We start from the raw sequence: 18,118 nt of genomic DNA, 5'->3' as shown, positions 1-18,118 counted from the left end.
GCTCATATATCATGTATAGTAAGTGTACTTTCTTGGTATCATCATGAATTCTTGTTGATGTAGCTCACATTACAACATTTTTGTCTTCTTGTAACTCACATCATAATGTCTTTCTTGTGGCTTGCATCATTGTCTTCCTTGAATGATTTCTATACTTTTGAAATTTGTATATTGATCTTGCCCTAATTCAAAGATGTATTTTCAATGAATTGTTAATTTCCTTAGAAGTATGTTGTTGAGCTTCAATTCAGACGTGTGATTTCTTTCATGAGTGTACTTCTATACATATGTATCTCAAAGATTCAAATTTCATAATTTTGCTTGAAACAAATTTTCAAAGGTTTAACATTACCTAGATTATGATATTAGAGAGTATTGCTTCATATGTCATCGTCTTGATCTCGTAACTTCATCATAAAATTTTCTGATAAAGACATATTTGCTTTTTGATAACAATAGTCTTAGATTTATCCTTTTGTTCTCGGTCTAGACTCTTTTAGGATTCAACCTAGTTGTCATTCTCATAGACCTCTTGATGTAACTTTGAACTTTAAAGAACAGATAAAGGTTTCAGACCTCTTGGTCAGAGGCTTCAGATCATAGTCTCAAACTTGGATATAGACTTTAGACTGCAGACATAGAGTATAGAGGAGTACTTACTTGTGAAAGGAGAAACTATCAAGAATATCGTTTTGGCTTCCAAGGATGTCCTTGAGTGATGGTTGCTACAATGATGTCTATAGAAATGTTGATGTGAGGACAAGAGTGTTTATGAGAGAGTGTGAACTTGATGATGTTTCCAAGAGCCTTCAATGATGTTTTCAAAAGACAGATTGCATACTATGAGGAGAACTTCAATTATGTGATCTTCAAGCTTCTTTTGATAGAGGGAGAGATAATTATTGTAATAGAGTTTTCACGCTGCCAACAATTTGTGATCTCCAAGGTAACTTCCCTTTTATCTTAGCTTTGATTCCATGTTGAGAAACCAAGATGATAGTAGATAATGATTGCTTTATCTTGATAATTCCTTGTGAATGTTTGTTGGCTTCTTATTAAATGTATATTCTCTTCATCAAGAAATTACCAAAATGTAAAGATCACAAAGAGACAAAGAACACAAGAAATTAGGCTCCAAGATAGGGCAAAATCCCATAAGGGGAAAACCCAAAAATCTTCTTCTTATATTATCATATCAAAGTGAGATATCCAAGACCCAAAACCAAGACAAAGACTTTCACAAAGTTCGCAAGTTAGGTCTCTTCCAAGTCGCCTCCAATCAAGTCAAAGTTAACAAAGTCAACATTGGTCAAATATATGAAATTCTTGGTCAAACCACAGAAACTTCGCTCCTACAATAGAGGATGATTTTCGGCCTTGTAACAGCGTTTGAAAAATCACAAAAAACTCACATGTGTGGACATATTTAGGGTAGAAACAACTCGTCTTCTCTCTCTGACTTCGCTCTCTTTCCTTTGACTTTCATTGATTTTTCTTCTCCTTCTTGCACATAAATCGATGTGATGATTGGTCTTTCAAATGGTCAAGTTGACTTTTTGAGCTGAGAGGCTCATTCTACAACCCAGTATGAGGGGGGTGCGTGAGTTCATCCGTGCTCAATGTGGAATTGACAAGTGTCCCTCTTAAAATAAACGTAAAATACATTCTAAATAGAAAAATAATGTCGGCTATAAAAAAAAATGAATATGCTATGCATGTAAGGTAATTTCATGTAAATTAATTAGAAGTAAACAAAAATGGGTGAGTAAAATGTTTAAACCTTATACTTTTCAAAAATATTTCAACACGAGATATAAATAAACTATTTGAATATCTATGTTAATTAATTTATGTCAATATCAACTTCATATATATCTATATATATACATTATTAAAACGAAATATTTTAATGTTGTATATAATAAAATATTCAATGTGGATTATCATTAAAATATTTTAATACAAATTATTTTTGACGTATGCTTAAAAATATAATAATAAAAAAAAAATCATTTTAATTTTCACTAATAAATGTCTCCTTGTACATGTTATGTAAAATATTTTAATGTCCATTATGTATATATTATATATTGTTTAAAAAAAAACTATGTATATATCATGAAAAAAATTATGGTCAAAATGTTAGAAGTGGTCTCAATATTTTCTACTTTGATCTTTTATATACTCTATATAGCACTCAAAATACAATTTAAACAATGAAAAATTACACATTGTATTTTGCATTCTAAATAAGGTTGCACGTGAAGAAATTTGATCCCTCTCAGCTCATGTTAGATCCGTTTTTAAGATGGATCTATACTGGTATATATACATGTCCAGCAGGGTCGAATAGCTGCCTCTAAGGTTGACTTGTCCAAAGAGGGGCGACTTGGTTTTGTGGATGGAATTTTGATTTTTGATTAAAAATAAAAATAAAAATTTATTTTCTTATAAGAATTCCAAATGGGACTTGACTCAATTACATTCTTTTGACTCCCAATAAATTCTCTTTTGACTCAATAGACTCTATAAGTGATGAGCCTCAATATTGCAACAAGAATGCTGCAACTCTCAAGCCTACCAACTTAAATTATCAACCCGAGGTTCGTAAAAACATAAGAGGTGTTGGCACTATATGTGCAGCGTGCAATGTTTCCTCCTTTCGTTGATTTGATGCAATGAAGTGAATATCATGAAATCAAACACTAGCCTAATTGCAGGATGTAAAAGTTGCATTGTAAAGGAAACCTAGTCTATGTAATGGAATTAATAGTGCTTGAAATAGAAACCCTAGCTTAAGAATAAAGAAAGTAAACTAATCTAAAATGCATGAAGGAAATAGAATGTAGTCAATCAATGCATTCCAGATAGGTTAGATCCATTGACAAAATTCATTAGATACTTCATGTGGCAATCAAGGAAATCATTATTGTGCTATCCAATTCATAACTCTGTCCATTAACCCAAATTGTTGAGATGTGTTACAGGGGTAAAAAGGCAAGTCCTAAATGGTCTTTGGTATTCCTCAATCATCTATTTAGATTCTACGTGTCATTATTCAAGTTTAAAAGACAAAAAACAAGCTTTTGAGCAGATTTGGTCAAGTTTACACATGCTATAGGAGTGTTACAAGACTGCTACAGGAGTAGCAGGATTGTTGCATGAGTGAGATAACTTGTCGAATGAAAAAGTAAATCAAATGAAAATGAGATGATATTTTTTTATTTATTAAGTATGTTGTCCTAAGACTCTGTTCCAAATGGAATCACTCCAAAATACCCATGTTAACACGTGCCAAAAAATAACAAAAAATTACTACTCTAAAAACAGGAAATTCAAGAAATAGTGAGCTAATTAATCCGACATAATCAAGTGAAAATTATATGGGGAAAATTTTGTTATTAAATTGAATGTTTTTATGACCGAATACAAGTGGAATAAACTCAAATGAATCTCATTAACACGTTCTAAAAAATCGCAGAAAATTACTACTATTTTGCTACAAGAGACTTCTAGAAATTCTAGATTTGTGAAATAGTAAACCAATCTAAGTAGCTCAATGATTAATGACTTTTCAAAGCTGTTCTAAGGATGCACCATGACGATGACGTTGTAAATAACATGCAAAACAACTCACTTCAATCATTTAGCCAATATAACTTACAACAAAATAAACATGAATAGTAAATGTAGAAATAAGAGATGCAAGTGAAAAAGACATTCGAAGGAAATAAAGAAATTGTACAAGAGGGCTATGAGGCTCTTGGGATGGCCAATCCCAAGAAAAATCAGATTCCTATGAAGGAAACTAGACTTTAGAAGCTAAAAATGACACCAAACTTCATTATTTGAATCAATCCAAGTACATCTCTGCTAGAAACGAAAGTGGAGCTGTTAAATAACAAGTTTTCTCCACAGGAGGGTTGAGCAATACATGCCCCTAGAGGAAAATTCGAATTGACACTTATAAAAATTGATGGGGAAACATCATAGTTAAAAGTATGCAACTTTCCCCTCCAAAATCCCTCAAAAAGTGGATCTAGTTCCCAACACTAGGAATTTGCATTAAATGGCAGGGAGCACATTCCTAGATTTTCTCAATAATTGGAGCTTCAGAATCCGTTCAATAATTTCATCATATCCTGTTCATTTATTATCCAATCTTGGTCCTTCCTGTAGCAGGGAGCAAGTCCTTGGATTATCTCATCGTCCAAGTCTCCTTAATCTGCAAATAATATTAGGCACATAATATGCAATTATCTCTAACCTTCCTAGTGAACATATTAAAGCTAAAAATATGTCATCTAATGCAAAAATAAAGGTTTAATGTGCTTAAGGATGGTCATATGGGCCTTAATTTATGTCTAATTTGGAGGCCCATTGTACTCCCCTACTGAAAGTGTTGCTCATCTTTTGAGCAACTTGGTGACCTATATGTGCCTCATTCATGGTCCTGTTGACCTCCTTCATCAATCTTGTAGTTGTCCAACACTTTCCTGTAGCAATGTTTTGTCTTCCTGTAGCATCTGTGTTTCTCCTGTAGAAGCTCTGTTTCTCTTGTAGCACATCACATAATATATCAGTTCTTGACTAGAATTGCACCTCATACCTAATTGTTTTCTCTTACCCTTCTCTAACATTTTCTAGGCTTTGGACACAAGCTAAAAGAGATCAGGGGCCTCTTAGAAAGCCAATTTTCATCACTATGGTTTGAGTTCTATTTTGATGGTGAATGCCTTCTTTCTTTTTGTTGCATTATTTTTATCTTTTTTGGCTTAGGTGATTGCCCAATGGGCTTCGGAGTTATCCATTCTTCTATTTGTGTCACAACAAGTTTGATTAGGTATTTCTTAGGCACTGTTGTTTTAGTGTTTAACACAGTTTGTGCTTCTACTTCTCCTTCTTCCTCGACTCTTTTTTATTGTCTTATCTCCCTATTCTCCATCCTCTACTTCTTCTTTATTAGCTTCTTCTTCTCCTTCTTAGTTGTGGGCTTAGTTTTCAGAGAAACTTAGAGTTTCAGAGAATAGATAAAAGGAATAGTTCCCTTTTGTTGATTAGGGGAAGAAAAGTTGCATGCCCAACTAAAAACAAAGTCATTCTCCTACTATGATGCTTATCTTACAAGAAAAGTATAGACCTTCAATTTCTTTGTACTTTTAGGAGTTTGCCGTAGGATGCTTTTGTGGAAAAAATCTAAACAATTCCACATTGTTTTTTTTGCATAGGAGGTGAGAATAATTGGTTACTTACCCTTCCCTTGGAGGCTCCTTCAAAATTCTAGGGTTTTGTTGCCAATAATGCTTAAGACAGGGCCCCATTTTGCCTCTTGAAACAATCCTGTAACAGACAGACTGTAGAAATAAGAGATGCAAGTAAAAAAAACATTCAAAGGAAATAAAGAAATTGTACAAGAGGGTTATGAGGCTCCTGGAATGGCAAATCCCAAGAAAAATCAAAGTCCTACGAAGGAAACCAAACTTTAGAAGCTAAAAATGACACCAAACTTCATTATTTGAATCAATCCAAGTACATCCCTGCTAGAACCGAAAGTGGAGCTGCTAAATAACAAGTTTTCTCCACAAGAGGACTAAGAAATACAAGCCCCTAGAGGAAAATTCGAATTGAAACTTATAAAAATTGATGGGGAAACATCATACTTAAAAGTATGCAACTTTCCCCTCCAAAATCACTCAAAAAATGGATCTAGTTTCCAACACTAGGAATTTGCATTAAATGGCAGGGAGCACATTCCTATATTTTCTCAATAATTGGAGCTCCAGAATCCGTTCAATAATTTCATCGTATCCTGTTCATTTATTATCCAATCTTGGTCCTTCCTGTAGTAGGGAGCAAGTCCCTGGATTATCTCATCCTCCAAGTCTCCTTAATCTGCAAATAATATTAGGCACATAATGTGCAATTATCTATAACCTTCCTAATGAACATATTAAAGCTAAAAATATGTCATCTAATGCAAAAAAAAGGTTTAATGTGCTTAAGGATGGTTATATCGGCCTTGATTTATGTCTAATTTGGAGGCCCATTGTACTCCCATACTGAAAGTGTTTCTCATCTTTTGAGCAACTTAGTGACCTATATGTGCCTCATTCATGGCCCTGGTGAGCTCCTTCATCTGTTTTTCTTCTGTAGAATCTTTATTTCTCTTGTAGCACATCAAATAATCTATCAATTCTTGACTAGAATTGCACCTCATACCTAATTTTTTTCTCTTACCTTTCTATAACATTTTCTAGGCTTTGGAAACAAGCTAAAAAAGATCAGGGACCTCTTAGAAAACCAATTTTCATCACTATGGTTTGAGTTCTATTTTGATCGTGAATGCCTTCTTTCCTTTTGTTGCATTATTTTTCTCCTTTTTGGCTTAGATGATTGCCGAATGGGCTTCAGAGTTATCCATTCTTCTATTTGTGTCACAAGAAGTTTGATTAGGTCTTTCTTAGGCACTGTTGTCTTAGTGTTTAACACAGTTTGTGCTTCTACTTCTCCTTCTTCCTCAACTCTGTTTTATTGTCTTATCTCCCTATTCTCCATCCTCTACTTCTTCTTTATTAGCTTCTTCTTCTCCCTCTTGGTTGTGGGCTTAGATTTCAGAGCATAGATAAAAGGAATAGTTCTCTTTTGTTGATTAGGGGAAGAAAAGTTGCATGCCCAACTCAAAACAAAGTCATTCTCCTACTAGCATGCTTATCTTACAAGAAAAATATAGACCTTCAATGTCTTTGTACTTTTAGGAGTTTGCCGCAGGATGCTTTTGTGGACAAAATCTAGACAATTCCACATTATTTTTGTGCATAGGAGGTTAGAATAATTGGTTACTTAGCCTTCCCTTGTAGGCTCCTTCAAAATTTTAGGGTTTTGTGGCCAATAATGCTCAAGACAAGGCCCCTTTTTGCCTCTTGGGACAATCCTGTAACAGACAAACTATAGAAATAAGAGATGCAAGTGAAAAAGACATTTAAAGGAAATAAATAAATTGTACAAGAGGGCTATGAGGCTCCTAGAATGGCCAATCCCAAGAAAAATCAGAGTCCTACGAAGGAAACCAAACTTTAGAAGCTAAAAATGACACCAAACTTCATTATTTGAATCAATCCAAGTACATCCCTACTAGAAACGAAAGTGGAGCTGCTAAATAACAAGTTTTCTCCACAAGAGGACTAAGCAATACATGCCCCTAGAGGAAAATTCGAATTGACACTTATAAAAATTGACGGGGAAACATCATACTTAAAAGTATGCAACTTTCCCCTCCAAAATCCCTCAAAAAGTGGTTCTAGTTCCCAACACTAGGAATTTGCATTAAATGGCAGGGAGCACATTCCTAGATTTTCTCAATAATTGGAGCTCCAGAACCCATTCAATAATTTCATCATATCTTGTTCTTTTATTATCCAATCTTGGTCCTTCCTATAGCAGGGAGAAAGTCCCTGGATTATCTCATCCTCCAAGTCTCCTTAATCTGCAAATAATATTAGGCACATAATATGAAATTATCTCTAACCTTCCTAATGAACATATTAAAGCTAAGAATATGTCATCTAATGCAAAAATAAAGGTTTAATGTGCTTAAGGATGGTCATATGGGTCTTAATTTATGTCTAATTTAGAGGCCCATTGTACTCCCCTACTGAAAGTGTTGCTCATCTTTTGAGAAACTTAGTGACCTATATGTGCCTCATTCATGGTCCTGGTGACCTCTTTCATTTGTCTTGTAGTTGTGCAACACTTTCTTGTAGCAATGTTCTATCTTCCTGTAGCAGCTTTCTGCCTTCCTGTAGCATCTGTGTTTCTCCTGTAGAAGCTCTGTTTCTCTTGTAGCACATCACATAATCTATCAGTTCTTGACTAGAATTGCACCTCATACGTAATTTTTTTCTCTTACGTTTCTATAACATTTTCTAGGCTTTGGACACAAGCTAAAAGAGAACAAGGACCTCTTAGAAAGCCAATTTTCATCACTATGGTTTGAGTTCTATTTTGATGGTGAATGCCTTCTTTCCTTTTGTTGCATTATTTTTTTCTTTTTTGGCTTAGATGATTGCCCAATGGGCTTCGGAGTTGTCCATTCTTCTATTTGTGTCACAACAAGTTTGACTAGGTATTTTTTAGGCACTGTTGTTTTAGTTTTTAACACAGTTTGTGCTTCTCCTTCTCCTTCTTCCTCAACTCTTTTTTATTGTCTTATCTCCCTATTCTCCATCCTCTACTTCTTTATTAGCTTCTTCTTCTCCTTCTTGGTTGTGGGCTTAGTTTTCAGAGAAACTTAGATTTTCAGAGCATAGATAAAAGGAATACTTCTCTTTTGTTGATTAGGGGAAGAAAAGTTGCATGCCCAACTCAAAACAAAGTCATTCTCCTACTATGATGCTTATCTTACAAGAAAAATATAGACCTTCAATTTCTATGTACTTTTAGGAGTTTGCCGCAGGATGCTTTTATGGACAAAATCTAAACAATTCCACATTGTTTTTGTGCATAGGAGGTGAGGATAATTGGTTACTTACCCTTCCCTTGGAGGCTCCTTCAAAATTCTAGGGTTTTGTGGCCAATAATGCTCAAGACAGGGCCCCTTTTTGCCTCTTCGGATTATCCTGTAACAGACAGACTGTAGAAATAAGAGATGCAAGTGAAAAAGACATTCAAAGGAAATAAAGAAATTGTACAAGAGGGCTATGAGGCTCCTGGAATGGCCAATCCCAAGAAAAATCAGAGTCCTACGAAGGAAACCAAACTTTAGAAGCTAAAAATGACATCGAACTTCATTATTTGAATCAATCCAAGTACATCCTTGCTAGAAACGAAAGTGGAGCTGCTAAATAACAAGTTTTCTCCACAAGAGGACTAAGCAATACATGCCCCTAGAGGAAAATTTGAATTTACACTTATAAAAATTAATGGGGAAACATCATACTTAAAATTATGCAACTTTCCCCTCCAAAATCCCTCAAAAAGTGGATCTAGTTCCCAACACTAGGAATTTGCATTAAATGGCAAGGAGCACATTCTTAGATTTTCTCAATAATTGGAGCTCCAGAATCCGTTCAATAATTTCATCATATCATGCTTATTTATTATCCAATATTGGTCCTTCCTGTAGTAGGGAGCAAGTCCCTGGATTATCTCATCCTCCAAGTCTCCTTAATCTGCAAATAATATTAGGCACATAATATGCAATTATCTCTAACCTTCCTAGTGAACATATTAAAGCTAAAAATATGTCATCTAATGCAAAAATAAAGGTTTAATGTGCTTAAGGATGGTAATATGGGCCTTAATTTATGTCTAATTTGGAGGCCCATTGTACTCCCCTACTGAAAGTGTTGCTCATCTTTTGAGCAACTTGGTGACCTATATGTGCCTCATTCATGGTCCTGTTGACCTCCTTCATCAATCTTGTAGTTGTCCAACACTTTCCTGTAGCAATGTTTTGTCTTCCTGTAGCATCTGTGTTTCTCCTGTAGAAGCTCTGTTTCTCTTGTAGCACATCACATAATATATCAGTTCTTGACTAGAATTGCACCTCATACCTAATTGTTTTCTCTTACCCTTCTATAACATTTTCTAGGCTTTGGACACAAGCTAAAAGAGATCAGGGGCCTCTTAGAAAGCCAATTTTCATCACTATGGTTTGAGTTCTATTTTGATGGTGAATGCCTTCTTTCTTTTTGTTGCATTATTTTTCTCTTTTTTGGCTTAGATGATTGCCCAATGGGCTTCAGAGTTATCCATTCTTCTAGTTGTGTCACAAGAAGTTTGATTAGGTCTTTCTTATGCACTGTTGTTTTAGTGTTTAACACAGCTTGTGCTTCTACTTCTCCTTCTTCCTCGACTCTTTTTTATTGTCTTATCTCCCTATTCTCCATCCTCTACTTCTTCTTTCTAGCTTCTTCTTCTCCTTCTTGGTTGTGGGCTTAGTTTTCAGAGAAACTTAGAGTTTCATAGCATAGATAAAAGGAATAGTTCTCTTTTGTTGATTAGGGGAAGAAAAGTTGCATGCCCAACTCAAAACAAAGTCATTCTCCTACTATCATGCTTATCTTACAAGAAAAATATAGACCTTCAATTTATTTGTACTTTTAGGAGTTTGCAGCGGGATGCTTTTGTGGACAAAATCTAAACAATTCCACATTTTTTTGTGCATAGGAGGTGAGGATAATTGGTTACTTACCCTTCCCTTGGAGGCTCCTTCAAAATTCTAGGGTTTTGTGGCCAATAATGCTCAAGACAGGGCCCCATTTTGCCTCTTAGGACAATCCTGTAACAGACAGACTGTAGAAATAAGAGATGCAAGTGAAAAAGACATTCAAAGGAAATAAAGAAATTGTACAAGAGGGATGTGAGGCTCCTGGAATGGCCAATCCCAAGAAAAATCAGAGTCCTATGAAGGAAACCAAACTTTAGAAGCTAAAAATGACACCAAACCTCATTATTTGAATCAATCCAAGTACATCCTTGCTAGAAACGAAAGTGGAGCTGCTAAATAACAAGTTTTCTCCACTAGAAGACTAAGCAATACATAACCCTAGAGGAAAATTCGAAATGAAACTTATAAAAATTGATGGGGAAACATCATACTTAAAAGTATGCAACTTTCCCCTCCAAAATCCCTCAAAAAGTGGATCTAGTTCCCAACACTAGGAATTTGCATTAAATGGCAGGGAGCACATTCCTAGATTTTCTCAATAATTGGAGCTCCAAAATCCGTTCAATAATTTCATCATATCCTGTTCATCTATTATCCAATCTTGGTCCTTCCTGTCGCAGGGAGAAAGTCTCTAGATTATCTCATCCTCCAAGTCTCCTTAATTTGCAAATAATATTAGGCACATAATATGCAATTATCTCTAACCTTCCTAATGAACATACTAAAGCTAAAAATATGTCATCTAATGCAAAAATAAAGGTTTAATGTGCTTAAGGATGGTCATATGGGCCTTAATTTATGTCTAATTTTGAGGCCCATTGTACTCCCCTACTTAACGTGTTGCTCATATTTTGAGCAACTTAGTGACCTATATGTGCCTCATTCATGGTCCTAGTGACCTCTTTCATCTGTCCTGTAGTTGTCCAACACTTTCCTGTAGCAATGTTTTGTCTTCCTGTAGCAGCTTTCCGTCTTCCTATAGCATCTATTTTTCTTCTGTAGAATCTCTGTTTCTCTTGTAGCACATCAAATAATTTATAATTCTTGACTAGAATTGCACCTCATACCTAATTTTTTCCGCTTACCTTTCTATAACATTTTCTAGGCTTTGGACACAAGCTAAAAGAGATCAGGGGCCTCTTAGAAAGCCAATTTTCATCACTATGGTTTGAGTTCTATTTTGATGGTGAATGCATTCTTTCCTTTTGTTGCATTATTTTTCTATTTTTTGGCTTAGATGATTGCCCAATGGGCTTCAGAGTTATCCATTCTTCTATTTGTGTCACAACAAGTTTGATTAGGTCTTTCTTAGGCACTGTTGTTTTAGTGTTTGACACAGTTTGTGCTTCTACTTCTCCTTCTTCCTCGACTCTTTTTATTGTCTTATCTCCCTATTATCCATCCTCTACTTCTTCTTTATTAGCTTCTTCTTCTCCTTCTTGGTTGTGGGCTTAGTTTTCAGAGAAACTTAGAGTTTCAGAGAATAGATAAAAGGAATAGTTCTCTTTTGTTGATTAGGGGAAGAAAAGTTGCATGCCCAACTCAAAACAAAGTCATTCTCCTACTATCATGCTTATCTTACAAGAAAAATATAGACCTTCAATTTCTTTGTACTTTTAGGAGTTTTCCGCAGGATGCTTTTGTGGACAAAATATAAGCAATTCCACATTGTTTTTCTGCATAGGAGGTAAGGATAATTGGTTACTTACCCTTCCCTTGGAGGTTCCTTCAAAATTCTAGGGTCTTGTGGCCAATAATTCTCAAGACAAGGCCCCTTTTTGCCTCTTGGGACAATTCTATAACAGAGAGATTGTAGAAATAAGAGATGCAAGTGAAAAAGACATTCAAAGGAAATAAAGAAATTGTACAAGAGGGCTATGAGTTTCCTGGAATGGCCAATCCCAAGAAAAATCAAAGTCCTACGAAGGAAACCAAACTTTATAAGCTAAAAATGACACCAAACTTCATTATTTGAATCAATCCAAGTACATCCCTGCTAGAAACGAAAGTGGAGCTGCTAAATAACGTGTTTTCTCCATAAGAGGACTAAGCAATACATGCCCCTAGAGGAAAATTCGAATTGACACTTATAAAAATTGATGGGGAAACACCATACTTAATTTGCATTAAATGGCAGGGAGCACATTCCTAGATTTTTTCAATAATTGGAGCTCCAGAATCCGTTCAATAATTTCATCATATCGTGTTCATTTATTATCCAACCTTGGTCCTTCCTGTAGCAGGGACCAAGTCCCTGGATTATCTCATCCTCCAAGTCTCCTTAATCTACAAATAATATTAGGCACATAATATGCAATTATCTTTAACCTTCCTAATGAACATATTAAAGCTAAAAATAAGTTATATAATGCAAAAATAAAGTTTAATGTGCTTAAGGATGGTCATATGGGCCTTAATTTATGTCTAATTTGGAGGCCCGTTGTACTCCCCTACTGAAAGTGTTGCTCATCTTTTGAGCAACTTAGTGACCTATATGTGCCTCATTCATGGTCCTGGTGACCTCTTTCATCTGTCTTGTAGTTGTGCAACACTTTCCTGTAGCAATGTTCTATCTTCCTGTAGCAGCTTTCTTCCTTCCTGTAGCATTTGTGTTTCTCCTGTAGAAGCTTTGTTTCTCTTGTAGCACATCACATAATCTATCAGTTCTTGACTAGAATTGCACCTCATACCTAATTTTTTTCTCTTACCTTTCTTTAACGTTTTCTAGGCTTTGGACACAAGCTAAAAGAGATCAAGGACCTCTTAGAAAGCCAATTTTCATCACTATGGTTTGAGTTCTATTTTGATGGTGAATGCCTTCTTTCTTTTTGTTGCATTATTTTTCTCTTTTTTGGCTTAGATGATTGCCCAATGGGCTTCGGAGTTATCCATTCTTCTAGTTGTGTCACAAGGAGTTTGATTAGGTCTTTCTTATGCACTGTTGTTTTAGTGTTTAACACAGCTTGTGCTTCTACTTCTCCTTCTTCCTCGACTCTTTTTTATTGTCTTATCTCCCTATTCTCCATCCTCTACTTCTTCTTTATTAGCTTCTTCTTCTCCTTCTTGGTTGTGGGCTTAGTTTTGAGAGAAACTTAGAGTTTCAGAGCATAGATAAAAGGAATAGTTCTCTTTTGTTGATTAGGGGAAGAAAAGTTGCATGCCCAACTCAAAACAAAGTCATTCTCCTACTATCATGCTTATCTTACAAGAAAAATATAGACCTTCAATTTCTTTGTACTTTTAGGAGTTTTCCGCAGGATGCTTTTGTGGACAAAATCTAAACAATTCCACATTATTTTTGTGCATAGGAGGTGAGGATAATTGGTCACTTACCCTTCCCTTGAAGGCTCCTTCAAAATTCTAGGGTTTTGTGGCCAATAATGCTCAAGACAGGGCCCCGTTTTGCCTCTTGGGACAATCCTGTAACAGACAGACTATCTCCTGTGGCACTTACTCTGTCTCTTGCAGCAGCTAGTTCCGATATTGTAACACTTCCTTTTCAACCTTCCAGTGCCTCTATAGTATGCTAGGGAACCCCTGATGGTGACTAGCTTAACTCTCAATGATGTAGTGAGCCTCTTACCATTTTGAGAATGAAATCGTTGTACAAATGAAATTTCAACTTGTCCTTTTATTCTTCTTGTGGTAGTGGGCTTAGTGTGCTGAGTGAGCTACCCCCCACATACCACCTATGTATTCCCCTTATAGATCTGTTCGTCCACTCCTCGTAATTATCACCTTTTTTTTCATTTTCCACGTTGCATGAGTGAGGGAGTTAACTACACTTAACTGTTCAAGGGTGGTCACGAATTTTGGCCACCTTCAGCATACAAAACCTTCTCTCTTGTGCATTGACAACAAATTACTAACCATAATACACTCAAGAGAAGAGGTGAAGACTATTGCATACATATGCTTACCTGATGGTCTCTGGTTGCCTTGATGTCTACATGCTGCTCCAGGAATGTTGGTTGATCTGCTGAATGTTTGGAGGTTCCATTTTCCATGCTCGCTGCTTCATGCTCTGGCCTTGCTTTATATGTTTCTGACTGAGTGAAGTATGGTGATGAAGGTTCTTCAAATAGTGGATTGATATGTTGTTGTTAGAGATGAAAAATGACCCTATAGAAGTTCCTCAAGAGTTGTGTGGTTGCCCAAGATCACAAATATGGTCCTTAAATGCTTCAGGATGGCTAAGTCTTCACTTTGGTGTTGTCAAGTGTCTCCAACTGTGGTTCTGTAGGGTTTGTGCAGGCTGCTACAAGACTGGATTCTTTCCTATAGCAGTCACACAGACCCCTCCAATATCACAATAATATTCATGCAATGCATTCAAAATCTCTGATAATTCATGGTGAGCTCATGGGTTGGGACTAGAAGTTTCAGTGGTGGTGAAAATTATGGAAGAAGGGGTGAAAATGGGCTTTTTTTTCATGAACATAGATGAATTTTTGGATGGAAAAATGAAAAATGGAGTGAAATATAAAGGAAAAAATAGTTACTTCATTTTATAATAACAAGTGTTCTATGAAGAGTTTTACTAATTTTAGTAATATACAACATGAGGCTTCGTATTTAAGACATGCCATATTTGTCTTTTTCTATTTGCTTTTAATTATATTGGACTTTTTCTTTGTTATATATATATATATATATATTTTTTTTTTTTTTTTTATTTTTTTTTTCACAGTGTAGCATAATATGTTTCCCTTTTTCTATTTTTCTTTTAATTTAGGTGCAATTTTAATTTCCATTGCCATATTTAACATATATCATTTTGATTATTCAACTCTAATAAGTGAGTTTTTGTATGTCTATGTTTGGTCAATTTAGTGTGTACTAAATTGCTATTTAAAATGTCAATTCGAGAGTCGTAAATTGCTGAAGTGAAGTGCACTGTATATGCAAGATAACCGATTTCTTAGTTCTTTGTCGTTTTTGGTTTGTTTTTGGGTTTATCTTCTGTTGATTCCCTAATGTGAGATGGCAGAATTGAAAGTCAAGTATGGATGGCAATGGTGATTTCTACAATGATTTCCCAAACTTTAAAGTTCTCAAAAAGGATGCAAAACTTGTTGTGATGAAATCAATTCTCAAAAGAAAACAAAAATGTACCAAAACAGTGAACTAGTGACAATGAAGTCCAGTATCCTTACTGCTGTATAAAAAGAAAATAAAAACTGAACTCAAAGGAATTCAAACACTGGAAGCAAAGCAAACTAAATCACACTACTTCAACTCATATTCTGACCCCTCACCTTTCGACTCGCTCTGGCTATAGGAGGTAATCATAAACAAATTGAGTAATCCGATATCTAAATTGCAGGAAATGAAATTGCATAAAATGAAACTAAGATTAAACTACTCATTCATACTTCAACCCTGAAAATGACATAAGTAATCTAATCACTAACTTTCAGGAAAGTAAACTAAATCATACTACATCAAATAATATTCTGATTCCTCACTATTTGAGTCGCTTGGCTATAGAAAGGTAATCATAAACAAATGGAGTAATATGATATCTAAATTGCATGAAAGTAAACGAGCAAAACATAACTGAAAGAAATGACAATGCTGGAATTAAAACTCAGAAAATAAATCAGCAGAAAGGACAAGATGATTTCATGTCATTAGTCATTAAAACTATGTAAATTTCCCAGGCTGCCTACAATAACCTGAAAGAAAGACACTGATCAGTTAACAATCATGAAAAAGCATAAAAGAAAAGATGGACAATAGTTAACATGAATACCAGAACAATGTAATATATACAAGCAAATGATTATAAAAACAGTAACATAATGAAAGCAAACAAGATACTATACAATAGATACAGAGCCTTGGTATACAGGAGCCCTCTGCAACCTCGGCCAATCAATACTCAGTCACGAATTGAACTTAAGAACGTTGCCTTCTCATATATTAAAATGATGTTATAAGATAAAGGTATAGCACAACACAGTGGGCTTGTAACAACAGTCAAGATTACATATAAAAAACTAACTATCAAGCGTATGATAACGCGTTATTTATAACTGAAGATGCTATAACTGATTCCTAAATTTTGCGCTGCCAAACAGACACGTAAATATCCACGTCCTGAGATCTAGCATTTTGGTAGTCGTGACAAATAAATCTATGGAGTGGTGGCTGTTCGATTTGGTTCACGGATTGAGCTACAGGTGTTAACACACCTCTGGAGATTGAGGAACTTGCCACACAAAACTTCATGTGGTAAAAACAGATTCGTGCCACCGCAAAACTCTTAGTTTGACCACTCCTTTGACCGTCCTTGACCATGGCTGTTTGTGAGTGATTTGGCTGAACCAAGGGGACACGCTCCATGTACATGTCATTTGTAGCTTACCCATGTGGCCGGATTCTCCAGTGGACACCTGTAACATAGTCTTCAACAAAATGGCTGCGAAAACTTGGGCTGGTTGTGGAAAGTGACAAGTTTCCGCAGCTGATTGAACAAAAATCTAAATCAAACAACAGTCACAAGACATAGTTAGGAAACCATTTTATAAGCTCTTTTTAAACTAATATGCAATGATTAGACAGCTTGGTGGGTCAAGTAAATGGAAAAGAAGGCTGAAGAGGTGTATAGGGAAGATGCAAGTTTGGGACTCAACATACCCCCACTGTGAAGGTGTTGCATGTCCTCATGCAACCAAAATTTTAGTGATTCCCCTTTAATCCATATGTTCTGAAGCCTCTGCTAGTACATCCACTCCTATTTTCTTCTTTTTTGGTGCTACCACCATCCTGGGTTTCCTTATCAGACATCTGAATTTGAGATTGATCATTTCTCTGCTCAAGTTTCTGCACTTTTTCTTTAGTTTCTTGTTCTTCTTTTTCCATAGTCCCAAATGAAGCATGGTATTATCATGAATAATTTTGTCCACTTTGCTCTGCTCCTTAAGTGCTTCATTTTCTTGCTTAATATGCCTGTTTAGAACCTCTAATTCAAACACTTCTTACTTTAAGGATTGGACTTGTGCATCTTGTGTCATGTGGGGCAGAGTGGTACTCGGGCCTGCAACTGTCTTTTCTAAAGATTCGAGGTAGTCATACACTTCTTGTTGACTTGGATCTATTTCGGGTGTTTTTCTTGGACTGACTTCAAAGTTTTGTGGAGGAGGAGGATTGCTTTCTAGCTCTGGCCGAGAAGGGCTTTCATCAACATGTGGAGGACTAGTTTCAATAGTTCGCTGAGGATGAGATGGACTGTGGCCAGCTGGAGGTTTCTCAGGTGTTTCCCCACCCAAGTCAATGAAGTGGGGTCATTTTACTTGTATTTTGATCCCCCTTCCTCTAAGCCTGTTGCTTCTTCTTAAATACGGTGGACTAGTACCCCCTTCCTCTATGCTCTGTTTTCCTTTTTCCTTCTTCTTTGTTGTAGTACTTTGTTTTTGAAGATGCACTAACCTCTGAGATAATGTTTGATAGTCCTCTTCTATAGATGGCTCTGGTGATTGGTAGACTTCTTCTATGTTTCTTTTGCCTTTAAATTTTCTCTGTTTTTTGTCATTAGTTCTTTTCTCCTTTTATTTTCGACCAACTTCTTGAGTTTTGGTAATAGGAGAGTCTTGGACTATGGCACTCTTTTATTTTCTCCTACTCCTTCTTAGTGTCTTTGGTGTACTACTTTCAGGTGCCTCAGATAGCTCTTGAAAGTAATTTCTTACTAAGAATTGTTCTCAGGTATCTTTGTTTTTCTTCAGTTGGTCTTCAATGAGAATCCTTACAAGTCCATGATGATATAGATGAGGTTCTATATTTCCTATGTGCTTTTGGACTGTGGTACTCATCTTTTTCAAACTCAGCAGTAAGAAATAAGGCAAATTAAGAGTTTGACTCTCTAAGAAGTTCATCAACAACCTAGCATGGTACATGTACATTGAACCAAAGCGTCCTTCGCAAGTGATAAACTTTTGGATAATT

The sequence above is a fragment of the Pinus tabuliformis genome, chromosome 2_2 (genome assembly GCF_031772625.1).
Source record: "Pinus tabuliformis cultivar Carrire ecotype Pingquan chromosome 2_2, CPIR1, whole genome shotgun sequence".
Lineage (NCBI taxonomy): Eukaryota > Viridiplantae > Streptophyta > Pinopsida > Pinales > Pinaceae > Pinus > Pinus tabuliformis.
The sequence above is the reverse complement of the archived record's forward strand: the minus strand, read 5'-3'. Positions refer to the sequence as shown.